This window comes from Thermobia domestica, chromosome 5, assembly GCF_964235325.1.
Source record: "Thermobia domestica chromosome 5, izTheDome1.hap1.1, whole genome shotgun sequence".
Lineage (NCBI taxonomy): Eukaryota > Metazoa > Arthropoda > Insecta > Zygentoma > Lepismatidae > Thermobia > Thermobia domestica.
Genome location: NC_137458.1, coordinates 95,904,379 through 95,917,757, shown reverse-complemented (window position 1 = coordinate 95,917,757; position 13,379 = coordinate 95,904,379). Strand labels below are relative to the sequence as shown.

Sequence of the window (13,379 nt, the reverse complement as noted above, 5' to 3'; positions counted from 1 at the left end):
GGGATATTTTGGCCCGAAAGGTTCTTTCTGTAAGTTTTTGTAAGCAAACCAGTGATCATTGCGAAGGAGGAGAAGAAGAATTATAACAAATGAATTATGGTACTAACTCAGTAATCATTGAAGTGATTAGGATTATGATTAGGATTTGGAATTAGATTTACAGGCTTTCGGTATCTATGGCCATGTTAGCCAGTCACACATATAAGGAATGGCTTTATAATTGTGGTGAAGTATGAGAAGGTTCGACGTACAAGGAGTATATAGCTTGAGATAGTTCTACGTAATTTCATTTTCTCATCCAATCTCGTGCAGCTTCTAACGAGTAGAGGCGAGTTTGTAAAGTCTGGGCAGTCTGCAGTGATTAAAGTGTCATTTTTTGCAAAAGGAAAAAAAAACTTACGTTGATGTCCGAGCGACAAGAAATGAGTCTTCTGTTCTTTTTAAGCTTCTGGCATGATTTGTTGAATTGCTTACATTTTTTCTTAGGAAATACACATCGATTGCCGCGTCCTCTGCTTGGGAGATTTGAAATAGTTCCAGTTCGGCCTTATCCACTGGAATATTTTGCTTATTTAATGAGATTAATATTTGTTTCGATTGATTGTACGTTAAAGTGTCCACAGTAGATTTTGGCTTTTTAATTAAAGTACTAGGTCTGAAACTACTTCTTGAAGGTAGACTGGTAATGCCTCCTTCTTTTCAGCGGTCCAAGATTGTAGGGTGGCCACGTGGTCGAAGAGCATTTAAACAAACAATCGGTGTCCTTCCTTATGCTGCCGGAATATCTTGTCAGATGCGATATATTAAATGAAATTCTAGGTCCTGATTTTGTCATGCTGTTAATATTATCTCTATTCTTTCAAGTATTCTTTCCCGTCCGAGTAATAGATATAAAAAGTTGACCTGAATGTGATGAACTAACTTTACTAACCCACAAAAAATGTGCTTGATAAATGTTTAAGTACTGATTTCTCTTAATAAAATGTGTCCCGTATAAAATCACTACCCCATCGATCGATCACCTTTTCTACCTTCAATTACATTACATGGCAGAGGCAGAGACATTTGATTACTACAATTAGTTTTCAATGATGTTATGCACTCTTTATAAAGGTAACTGAAAAAGTTCTGTCGCTTTTTCACCCATCGATATCTCTCCTAGGACGTACCTGAAAGATAAAAAATATTCCCCATCAAAACGACAACCTTCTACCATCGTTCTGGAAGGCTATGGATTCCATCGCGGTAGAATTTGGTTGGCCGTGAAACGAAGAAGATATCAAGTGCACCTCTACTAGGGATTTGAACTGTCGTCTTCTAAGATGATTGTCCAAGGATGGAACAAGTGATAATCGGACAGTGCAATGTCCAGGGAGTATGGCGGATACAATAGTGTTTCCCATCCAAGGCGTTGAATGGTGTCCCGGTTCATCCTAGTCACGTGGGGCTTAGTGTTGTCTTGTAACAGGACACCTTTGTGATTCAGAGGTGCTGGCCCTAGAGTTTTGAGTTTTTCTTGAACACGGCTCAACTGCTGACAGTACACAGTGGAATTGATGCTCTGACCAGCTGGTAGCAGTTACCGATGGACGATACCGCGAGGAGACCACCAAACACACAAAAGGACCTTCTTCCGGTGCAGTGCTGGTTTCGGCTGTTTTGGAACCGGAACATAGGATGCTAACCAATGATGTCGGCGCCGTAGAGTTTTGCACAGGTCCTACTTCTCATCGGATTTCAATAACCTGTTCAGAAATGGCTCATTCCTCAGACGAGACAGCAAAGAAACACAAGTGTCTGCTCGCGTTGACTTCTGGCCCGGAGTCAAATCATGTGGGACCCATCGACCCAACTTGTAGTGCTTCTCAAGTTTATAGAGAAGCTGCTGAATTGTTTCTCCACTCAACTGAATTGTATTCCCAGTTCCTCACATGTCTGGTCACTGTTCGATTCAATTGCTGCCTGAAGATCTTCATTTTGTACGTGTGTTGTTCTTCCCGCACGTGGTATGTCTTTGAGTGTTTCATCACCGTTCTTAAGCTTGTTAAACCACCGCTGCGCTGTCCGCGTAGTCACGACACTCTAATCAAAAGCCTGGCATATCTTCCGCCCCGCTGCAGCGGAGTTTGATCTTGTAGAGCATGCACGCCTGTATGACGCTCTGTGGAGGTCCCATGTTCACTCTGTCCTTACAGAAGTTCAGTGTGTAACTGACCTGCCTCAACCAGGTAGTGTGTGGGATATACCCACACCAACAACTGGCCTTCGCCTTATCTCCATATGCATTCAACTCACGGTGTGAAAGCCAATTGAACATACACCTCCACAAAAAGCGACAGAACTTTCTTGGTTACCTTTATACTTCGAAAAAGATTTTAAAAAAGTGATGTCTTTAATGTGTCATTCAGTCTTCTTGATCACTCTGATCATTAACTGATATTGAATTTTTATACTCGCTCGGGCAGCTACACATTGGAGTGCACAAGAAACCGCGATTCTTACATTTACATTTAGAAGTTACACACTCAAGTTTCTGACAGGTACACATGGTAATCTCTAAAGCCTTGGGATTATTTTCGAGTGTTTTCAAAACTGGCTTCAGAATTTGGTCCTCCAAATACCATACGGAGTCTTCTGGCCTTGAGAGATAAATCTCAAACTTATCAGGATTTCCCAAATTGCTGTTTGGTAATGGGACTCTTGTTGTTTCAGAGCTTCACTAATTAGAGGTAATTTCTCCACGCTGCATTTTCCTAAAAGTAGGAGCCTAGCTTCATCACAGATCTTCGCATTATCGTTGAGGCGCTTTGTGAAAAACAGTTCTGCAGACTCTATAGTGCTTGCTGATAACCCTTTCCGCCCGAGCCCGTGCAATCGTGCGGGTAGCTTTTCTGTATTACACAAGCGAGAATTTTTCATTTTTCACGCTCACTAGGGCTTCAAAACACGTACAATTGTACGGATCCACTTTCTCAGAACCTATGATGGACCCACGCATTGTTTTAATAAAATTGTTCTATACATGTTTCATGTACTATGGGAAAACCGGTTTCATGAAAATAATCTAAGAATTTCTACTCCCGTGCGGAAAGGGTTAAAGGGATCTGTCTTAAGGGAAATAAAAGATCATAGTTCTCTGACATGAGTAAGTAGACAGTTCTTGATCTTTGATGTTCCAACTGCATATGACGTTATGCCGCATCCAAATGGAGCGTGATAAGCCATTACCTATCTTCTCATTCTCAGATAACTGGTGTCAAAGGTGGTGAACTGGAATAAATCTTCTTGTCTTTGAATTCCTGCTATCATATACAATTCTTTACAAGAAATTCTGTCATAATGGTGTTTCTACAGCAGGAACACATCGGTGTCTCTACTCATCACAACAACTCATTCTGAATTGTGATTCACAGCATGAAGTATCATTCTAGATTCTGATTCTTCATGCTTTCCTTCGAGATTTTGAAATCGATCTCGAAGTTTGACTTAACAGTATTCTGATCTTTAAAACTACCGGAAACAACAACAAAGAGTTCTGAAGGTGATATTTCCAGCAATGCATTATCTACTTATGATCTACTTACTCAGAGAACTGTCACCTTTTATTTTCCCTAGGACAGATTCCTTTATCAACAAACTCTATTGAATTTGCAGAACTGTTTTCCACAAAGCTCCTCAAGGTTAATGTGAATATTTGTGATGGAGCTTGATCCTACTTTCAGGAAAATGCAGCCTGGAGAAATCACTTCCAACTAGTGATGCTCTGAAACAACATATAAAGAATTCCCATTACCAAACAGCAACTTGGGAAACGCTGATAAATGTAAGCTCTATCTACCCAGGCCAGAAGACTCCGGATGGTACTTGGAGGATCAAATTCCAAGACCAGTTTTAAAAACACTTGAAGATATGAATATGATCTTGAAGCTTTGCTGGCGTCTACTATTAATCCAATGTTCTCGGGATTGCTGCCAGAGTGAGTGTTGCTGTGCTGAGCTTTCGTTACCATACAGCGGCAACATCTTCAGAGCTATGTGTTGGAGTGTGCTGGTCGTACAATTTATATTGTAGTCTTTAGGAATTGCTGTGTTTCTATTGGTTGTTTTTGTTGGCCAATGGTGTGCTCTGATTTTGCTGGTGGAAACTGCTCTCTGATTGGCTGATGGTTCTTTTTCGTACTGAGAAGCTGGATCCAGATGTCAGGTAGATGATAACCTTCGTCTCTGTTGATGGATGGCTTTTATGAACGGATGAATAGAGATTCATGTATTTTCCTGTCCCAGAACTGTTTGCATTTCTTTAGTACTTCAATTTGGTCCCACATGGCTGTATGATTGTATTGTATGCAGTGTTCGGCTATTACAGATTTTCCAGGTTGTTTAAGTCTGGTGTGTTGCTGGTGTTCTTTCGTTCTGTCTTCAATGTTCCTTCCCGTTTCAGCTATGTAAGTGGCGTTACATTCACAGGTGATCCTATAGATGCCTGGTGTCTTTAATCCCAATGAGTCTTTTGCAGTTGGTAGTAAACTCCTAATCTTCGGTGGAGGGCAGTGTACAGTCTTGATGTTGGATTTCTTCAATAGTCTTGCTAGTTGGTTGGAGGTTTTTCCCATATATGGAATAACTGCAATATTTTCCTTGTCTGCCGTGTTGTCCTCTTTTGTGGTGCAATTTCTGCTACTGTATTTTCTCATGGCTGTCTTGATCTGTTTCGACGAATATCCGTTGAATTTGAATACCGTTTCCAGGTGAAACAGTTATGTGCTTATATTATCTGGATCTGCTATTTGGTATGCTCTGTGTATTAGAGTATTTAACACCCCCATCTTCTGTGCAGGATGATGAAAACTGGTCGCATCGAGGTAGAGATCAGTGTGCGTGGGTTTCCTGTAGATTGAATGGCCTAAACTTCCATCTGGTTTCTTGTATACGAGTACGACCAGGAACGGGAGTCTTCCTTCTGTTTCTGTTTCCATAGTGAACTGGATGTTGCAGTGTATAGAATTCAGATGCTGCAGGAATTTGTCGAGTTTCTGTCTGCCATGGGGCCATATGACGAATGTGTCGTCTACATATCTGTAGAATACTTTAGGTTTGTATGTTGCTGTTTCTAGCGCCTTGTGTTCAAAATACTCCATATAGAAGTTCGCTATTACTGGAGAGAGGGGAGGGCTTGAAGATATTCCTAAAGCTTGTCCGAGCGAGTATAAAAAATCAATATTAGTTAATGAACTGAAGGATGCATTAAAGACATCACAAATTTCTTTATCTTTTTAGGATATAAGAGTGACAAGAACTAATTCTAGAAATAAAATAATTTGTTCTCTTGTGTAGAGATTTCTTAAGCATATTGTTTCCTTCTATTACGTTTCTTATTATAGATTTATTGTATTATAATAACTGTATATAATCCTAATAATTGGCAAGTGCTTCTTCTGTAAATAAGATTTAATAATTTAAAAACTCATCATTTATAAAATGTGCTAGGCATATCCTATTTCTTGCTTTTTTTTCTTACGGTTACAGTACGTATTAATAGGGAAAGGTGGTAATATATAAAAAACGTGGATGGCAAATTTTTCATGATTCTCTTTTGAAATGATTTTGAAATCTAGCTCCTGTTTTATTTCGCTCAGTACTGTACCATTGTAGTACGTAAATCGAAGGACTTCTAGCAGAAACAACCCTGGTCGAAACAAGATTTTTTTTCAGAAAATTGAATAGAAAGCTGCATGTTTTAGAAAGTATCAAAGACACGTATAAAGAAACAGATTTGCAGAGTTTTTCATACTGTGTAATAGAGAAAGCTCTCTTTTGATTTTTCAAAGAAATTTTGAGTTTTGACAAGGGTTATTTTCAAAAAAGCCCCTTAATTAATATTAAAAATGGATATTTTTAATTAGATCATAGACAAACTTAATCATCAGGATTATATACTTGCAGACAAGATTATATATATATATATATATATATATATATATATATATATATATATATATATATATATATATATATATATATATATAGATATATAGATAGATAGATAGATAGATAGATAGATAGATAGATAGATAGATAGATAGATAGATACATACATACATACATACATAGATAGATAGATAGATATAGATATATTAATCATCATCAGCTGCTAATATCTATCGTGGTCTTGGGCCACGCCGTGATCAGTTTCGCACACGATAGAATTAAGTCGCTTATAATTCAGGTACTATTAGTTCTACACTAGTATAAGTATACATTTTTTGAAAGAGCATGAAGTGACGAAAAACTTTCAGAGGAAACACATTTCCGAATTCGATCTTCTAAAGAATCTGTGGCTAAAAAAAAAATGACGTCACGCGTAACCAATATTGAGTACAAATGAAAATAACAAGAAAACCATTATATTTAGCTCAAAAATGCACTGGAGTTAAATTGTAGAATACAAATAGGCAAACAAAATGAAAAAAGTTTGGATGCTCTAGCTCCAACAATTACGGAGATATAGTGAATAATAGAAACGGTTAAAATTTCGGCTTTCTCCCCCTCCCCTCCCGTGAGGTTTTTTTCTGGCATCCGGCATTTTTGTGATCAGTGATAGGTATGTATTCAAAAAATATCAAATGCCAAATTGTCACATGATTTGCCATTAAACTCGAAAAGGAGAGCACTTTTGTTAAGTTGATGCCTAGACTATTTAGTTAACTATTGGCGTCGGATAGACAAGTGATAACGCAGGTAGTGACATCTATTACTGTCAGGTCAGTGTTTATTATTAAGAACTAGCGGAATTATCGTTCTTTGGACGGAGAGAATACGTTTTATTTTGGACATAAAGGACTGAATTTGGATTTATACGGCACCGGAAGTGTCACTGTTCATCTCAGCAATCCCGAAAACTATGGATTCGACACTAATATCGGTCAATTTCAATCATTTTTAAATCTCCCTCCTGCCTCTCCCGTAAGTTGCACCGTTAAAGAGAAATGATTAAAACCATCTGTGTTGAAAATTTGACCGAGATCGGTGTCATGGTTCAAGAGCTGCTAAGTTTTAATTATTTTTATGTATCCCCCTCCCCTAAGTTCTACCGTCAAAGTGAAATGACAAAAACTTCCTAGATCCGAACCTCATCTACGTGGAAAATTTGATCGAGATCGGTCGCACGGTTCAAGAGTTACTAAGTCACAAACACAGTCATGTAATATATACATTTACATGAAGCTTAGGCAAAGACGTACGATCCTAACCTGAAACATTTTATAATCAATTTCTTATTATTTTCTATTCATATTTTCTATTTATTATTTTCTATTTTCTATTTACAGTATGTCCAAGTATAAGTTCTGAAAAGCAATCAATACATGCGTTTTCTTGAAACACAAAGCTTTTCCAAAGACATCACCTACATACAAACATATGTGTATACATATGATATTTTGTCTCAATTTTGCTTTCTCTTGAGTTCATTACACTTTCTTCTTCTGTCACTTTCTGATTCTCCTCCCATCGTCTTCTAAAACAAAGAAGAAATCTTCCATTCATCCCTGTCTCTGTTTCTTCCCGCTCTCTCGTTCCCTGAAGCAAAATCTCACGACTGCAACGAAGGCTAACAAGTGTTCGTTTGTTTCCTGGTCACGTGAACTGTGTTGAGCAGCGCTGAAATTTCCTGCAAAATGTATATTTCTTCTTCTTCTTCTTCTTTCGCTTCTTCTGCTTCCATTTTGTTCACTCTATCTTCTCAGAGTCTATTTTGGATCTGTTCATCTCCTACGCTCAGCAAAACCCACAAAAGACCTCAACCAACATCAGCAAAAAAGTAACAAGTGCAAGAATACATTTCTATCATGACATGCGCAGGTGATACAATTCCAAGAAATTATACTATTTCAGAAGGAGGAATCAAATTACATTACTTACTTTTCCTTTTATTTAGTTTTTATTTATAATACTCCCAAAATTACAAAAGTGAAATTAGTCTAGGCTTGTCCATTTTAGCACATGAAAGTAATATATCAAGAACTTTCCACATTCAAAAATCTTTGATTTTGTTTGAAGAGTAAGTAACTCTTTTGACACCTCCTCCCTTCTCTCAAAAACGGAGTGCAACCGCTTCTTCCGCGATGAAAAGAGCTGACAAGACAAGACGTGACATGTTTCAGTACTTACTTTAAATACATCTGAGCTCATCTGAAAGTTCTGCGCGTAATTAGCACGTAACATGGAAGCATTCGTGAGTACAGAAAATCTGTATTTCTAGAGAAGTGGGTGAAATTCTTGCCGTTTAATGAAATACTGTATATCCGTCGTACATAATATCACTACCTCACTCTATTGTATACAGCTCTAATCAAAGTTCTACTCAGGGAAGTAAGTATAAGTAGATCGAATTAAGAAATCAAGAGTTTCCAAATAATATTAACTTCCTGGAGTCAGGTCGGATGTGATAGACCAAAAGACTGCAGATTGTGAATGTGAATTTGCTTCAAGGATATTAAATTTTCACAGTTATTTTCCTTATGTAGCAAGAATATGAATAAATAATGGAAGCCTGTCATTTGACTGTTTTAACTTTAGGTAGGAGTAGCCATTCAAACGTCGAAATTTTTTCTTCAAATTCTGTTCTCAGAGGTAGCACAATAAAACATTATTTATTTGCAAATCCGTAACTTGAATGTTAGGGAAATGACAATCTGTCATTAGGTTCATGTAACTTTCAGTTTGGTAGACTAAGCATAAACTTTTTACTTTAGTAATGCAAAATGGTGACGGAATCTAACCTTTTGAAATATATCTACACTAAAATATTTCACAACTATTCTTCTGGTAAGAAATGAAAGTCTGCCAATTTCCTTCTGAGTCAGACGAGCTTGAAGATCTCACTTTTAGAGATGTGGTGACGAGTTACAACTGAAATATAACCTATTGACTTACAAAAAAAGTATATCTAATATTGTAAACAGAATTACATATAAAAATTCCTTCGCTCAGTCTTCACTGTGATAAACAAGGATAAAAAAGCAATATGATCTATTATATCTAATTTTTCAATACGAATAATTTATAATAAAAAATGGAATGAATTCTTTTAGTTTAACGTCTCACGACTTTGCCCTTTACGCTAAGGAAGACGAATGACTGAGGTAAGTGAATGGCAATGGAAGAATCGGTGGAATGAAAACGTGGGAGAAAACAGGAGTACCTCGAGTAAATCCACAGACACAATGTTGTCCACTACGAACTTATTTGACCGGAAATCGAACCAAGGACCCTACGCACCACAGTTAGGCGCTCTACCACTGGATCACTGTGGCACTGTGCCCCTTAACAGATAATACAAAACTTGCAAAATACTAATATCCATCTATTTATCTATCTATGTATCTAGGTTATAATGTGCATAGAGACGTTGTTCGGTTGAAATTAGATTATTTACAAATAACCTTAACTTTTTATGTTTTGTCAAAATTTTTACCGAAAATGTTTGCTGAATTGGGTGTCTAAAGTTGCGACAGTATTTGAAACTAAAGTATGAGAAGAGTAATTTTAAAAAAATCGTTTTATAAATTGACAAGTTATATAAAAAAAATGAAGCTTATTCCTTATCACTGGATAGATCATCTTCTGAATAGCTGTCCTTGTTCTCATTTCCTTCCTGATCCTTCTTATTTTCTGCTTCTTCGTTGGCAATGATATCTTCCAACATTGCAAGCATTAAACTTCCTTCGTAATAGTTGATTTGTAATTTATTGTTCTCATCCCCAGTTTCCAACCGTAGCTCAGAGGATTTCAAGGATGAGGATCTTGTATCGTAACATTATTCCATGCTGTATGAATGTAATGAATCTTTTTTTATGTGAAAATGAGAACACTCTGACACGGTGACAGTAATAGAAGAGCTGTCTATTTCTTTGGTTGTATTGATTAACAAGTTTCATCCTCCCTGAGGAGGTTTGTGTGTGTTCGTAAAAACGTATAGATGTAACTGGTTGACAAATTTTATTCATTTTTGTATACAAGTTACACAGAAATTCTTGTATGTTAGTGTATATTTCTTCTCTTAGAAACTCGTGTCTCAATCCTGCAAGATCGTTTTGATAGGATTCATTGTTTTTCAATAATGTAAAAGGTTGTACTTTTTTCTTTTCGATTGAATGTAGGGTCGTAGTCACAGCTGGTTAAGGCGTGAAAACCTAGTAACGTTTTACAAACAACTTCAGTCCCATTTCCTTGGTCACTTTTCTGTAATATGTATATACTAACGGAATTCCCGTTCTTCGCACATAAAAAATACGTTTCATTTTGGACATAAATGGCACCGAAACTACATCAATCAAGTTAGGGACGCATAAAACTATGAATTCGACACTAATATCGGTCATTTTCAATTTAATTTCATATATCTTCCCCTCCCCTAAATTGGTCCATCAAAGCGAAATGATACAAATTACCAGGCCCAAAACCTCATCTGTGTTGAAAATTTGATAGAGATCGGTGCGGTGGTTCAAGAGTTATTAAGTTACAAACATAGTCACTTTCATTATATATAGATTTAAAAGAGTGGTCATTATTTTTAACACTTTCGATACTGGGCTAATCTGACCTTGTTTATTCCAGTACCCTGGGGTTTTTAGGTCTTTTCAAAAAATGTATAACACATTGCTAGATAATAATAGATGCACTAAACATATTGCAAACAAGTTTTTGGACTTTAGATTCCATTATGAATATATAAGTTGGTGATGTAAGATGAGGTATTTCGCTACACTACTGTTTGAAATATGTACTTTTGAACAAACGAAAAAACTTTTACAATGGAAAAATAATACTCCCGCTGCGTATGAAGTGCAAGCAGTGACAATGGTGTGTAATAAGGAGCTGGAAATCTGCAAGAACTAATCGCTAAGTTCCGTTATTGTGAAGCGACGATCCTGCATGGTGCTTTCCCGAACAAGGTCCACAATGTCGTATGTGATGAGGGTTGACCTCCCACTGCGCTCCTTATCATTCACATTTTAGCTTCCTGCTGCAAATTGTCTACACTAGCAACGCAACATCTGGTCATGAATTTAGGTTCATAGACCTGGCACAACTGACGATAGATTTCATTCAAAAACTTTATAACTGCTTGCATTTCACACGCGGCGGGAGCTGGAATAGGAAACTACTTCCATCTTCAACCATTGCCACGACGCTTCTGAGAGCACTAGGAAAGTTCCGCTGGCGCATGCGATAAGCTAGAACCTTTCTCCCTTACGTCAATGCAGTCAATGCCACATGCGGTTTCCCAGCTATGAGACGCGTGAGAAAGTTACTTTCTGGATGGGCCTCATACAAATATTTTTGTATGGGTGTTCTCATGTACAGTACCGTGCCGTGGGGGAAGAGAGAGAGTGAGGCGACGGCCATGGGCGCCGAAGTAAGAGGGGAGCAAAATTCGGGAGGAGAAAAGAATATATATAATGGAAGGAAAAGTAGAAAAGAAGTGCTCAAAATCGAGGAAGAACAGGGTTTATTATCGAAAATTTTCTTGCGCTTCTCGCAAACCATGATGGCGCTTCGCAGCTTGTGTGTCGTCTTCACTCATATGTATATGGGGAGGGTGCTGATTTTTCAAGGCACGGGCACTGCTTATGTACTCACTTGCTTTTTAAATTTCGAAATCAGGATCTATATCTGAATCATCAATCTCACCTTCCGAACGAGATCTAAACTGTACTCTTCTAAAATCTTTGATATTTCTCCTATATTCATTTTACTTGCTTCAAACAAGACAACTTCTGTAAAATTAAATAGTTTACGAAACAAAATATTTCACTACATTATCGGGCGTGCTGCAGTCAAACGCAGAAAAGTTGATCACAACCATCAACCTGTAAAAGTTCGTTTACTCTTCGTTGGTTATCAGGTGAATAGTATTTCTTCAAGAACAGTCTCAGTAAGTAATTACTACAGTCGACAACCGACCGGAACTCATAATAAGTTACATAGGGGCTATTATGAAAAAAAAAAAAAAACGAGTTAGACTCGGGCTCCGGCGTATTGGAATAAACATACAAACGAGTCTGATTCGGGCTTAGGATCGAAAGTGTTAACTTTTTTTTATACTCAACTCCTAAAATGGTACCATATCAGAGTAAGGCAACCCATGCGAAAAATTAGCTCAATTGAATAACATTAAATGGTGCCCAAGCGAAAGTTCAATCTATATATATAAAAGAGAACGCACAAATCCTTTGTTCCCTCATCACGCTAATACGGCTGAACCAATTTCTTTCATTTTTGGGGGGTTATTAGGATTTGGACCCTAGATGGTTTTTATCATATCACTTTAATTTTTAATTACCAGTGTCTTGAGATAATTGACCATTCAAGTGTCCATAACGTACAAATCCTTTGTTAGTTCATCATAGGTAAAAATAAACGTATTTATATGCAACCCGCATGACCGTGTCACTCGGCGGGTTAACATAAATGGCAGGCGATATAATGTTAACATTTACTGCAATCTACTATGGTTTTTTTTATCTAAGTAACAAAGTTTATTGCGTTCCGGGGTGACCGCAGCGAAGCGGGGCGGGTTAACATAAATGAGAGGCGATATAATGTTAACATTTACTGCAATCTACTATGGTTTTTATCATATCACTTGAAAGCGAAAAAGTAAAAATTATCTAAGTAACAAAGTTTATTGCGTTCCGGGGTGACCGCAGCGAAGCGGGGTGAACGCTGCTAGTTAAAGCATACAATACTTCTATGTCCAATACTCAAATCAATGACGGTTATCTTTTTTCGTTTTCAAAATGGAAATGAATGTTTTCCCCGATAGAAATATGCAACCAAACTGTCACTAGTGTCTTTTTGGTTGCCTATCTTACCAATATCTTAAAGATTTATCATTATTTGGACTCTGAATTTAAATTCGCAGGCAAGAAAACAAAGCTATCTTGAAAGTAACTGTTTTTTTTCTTTTTGCACAAAAATATGCTCACATCACATATTAACCTCGGAAACATTTTTTTATGTCGCTCAAATATTCTGTATGAAATTCCGAATTATGAGTTTGGCTTCCAACATTGAAAAAATGAACTCCCATCTCAGTTATTTTTATAAATTTAGCAGGTTTGTGAAGTTATTTTATCCATAGTACTTCAGCGCCAATTTGTTCGGAAAGAGGAAGAAATATAAGTTATTCTTCCTTTCTGAAATTTAAAGACCTCAATGCATTATAAGGGAAAATTCGGCCAATACGCTTTGAAATGGTATGACTTTCGTTTCTAAAACATGCGTTAGTAAAAAAATATAAATGATAATTGCGTGAAACATAATCTAACTAATTCATTTAAGAAATGCTGGGCTAACACTGCTAATTTGAACCCC

General features: G+C 37.1%; 1 protein-coding gene across 1 annotated transcript in view; it reads right to left on the bottom strand.

Annotated features, from left to right (window-relative positions):
• Positions 1 to 13,379, bottom strand: part of Gpa2 (Glycoprotein hormone alpha 2) — a 304,617-nt gene that overhangs the window by 7,694 nt on the left and 283,544 nt on the right. The window lies entirely within an intron of this gene.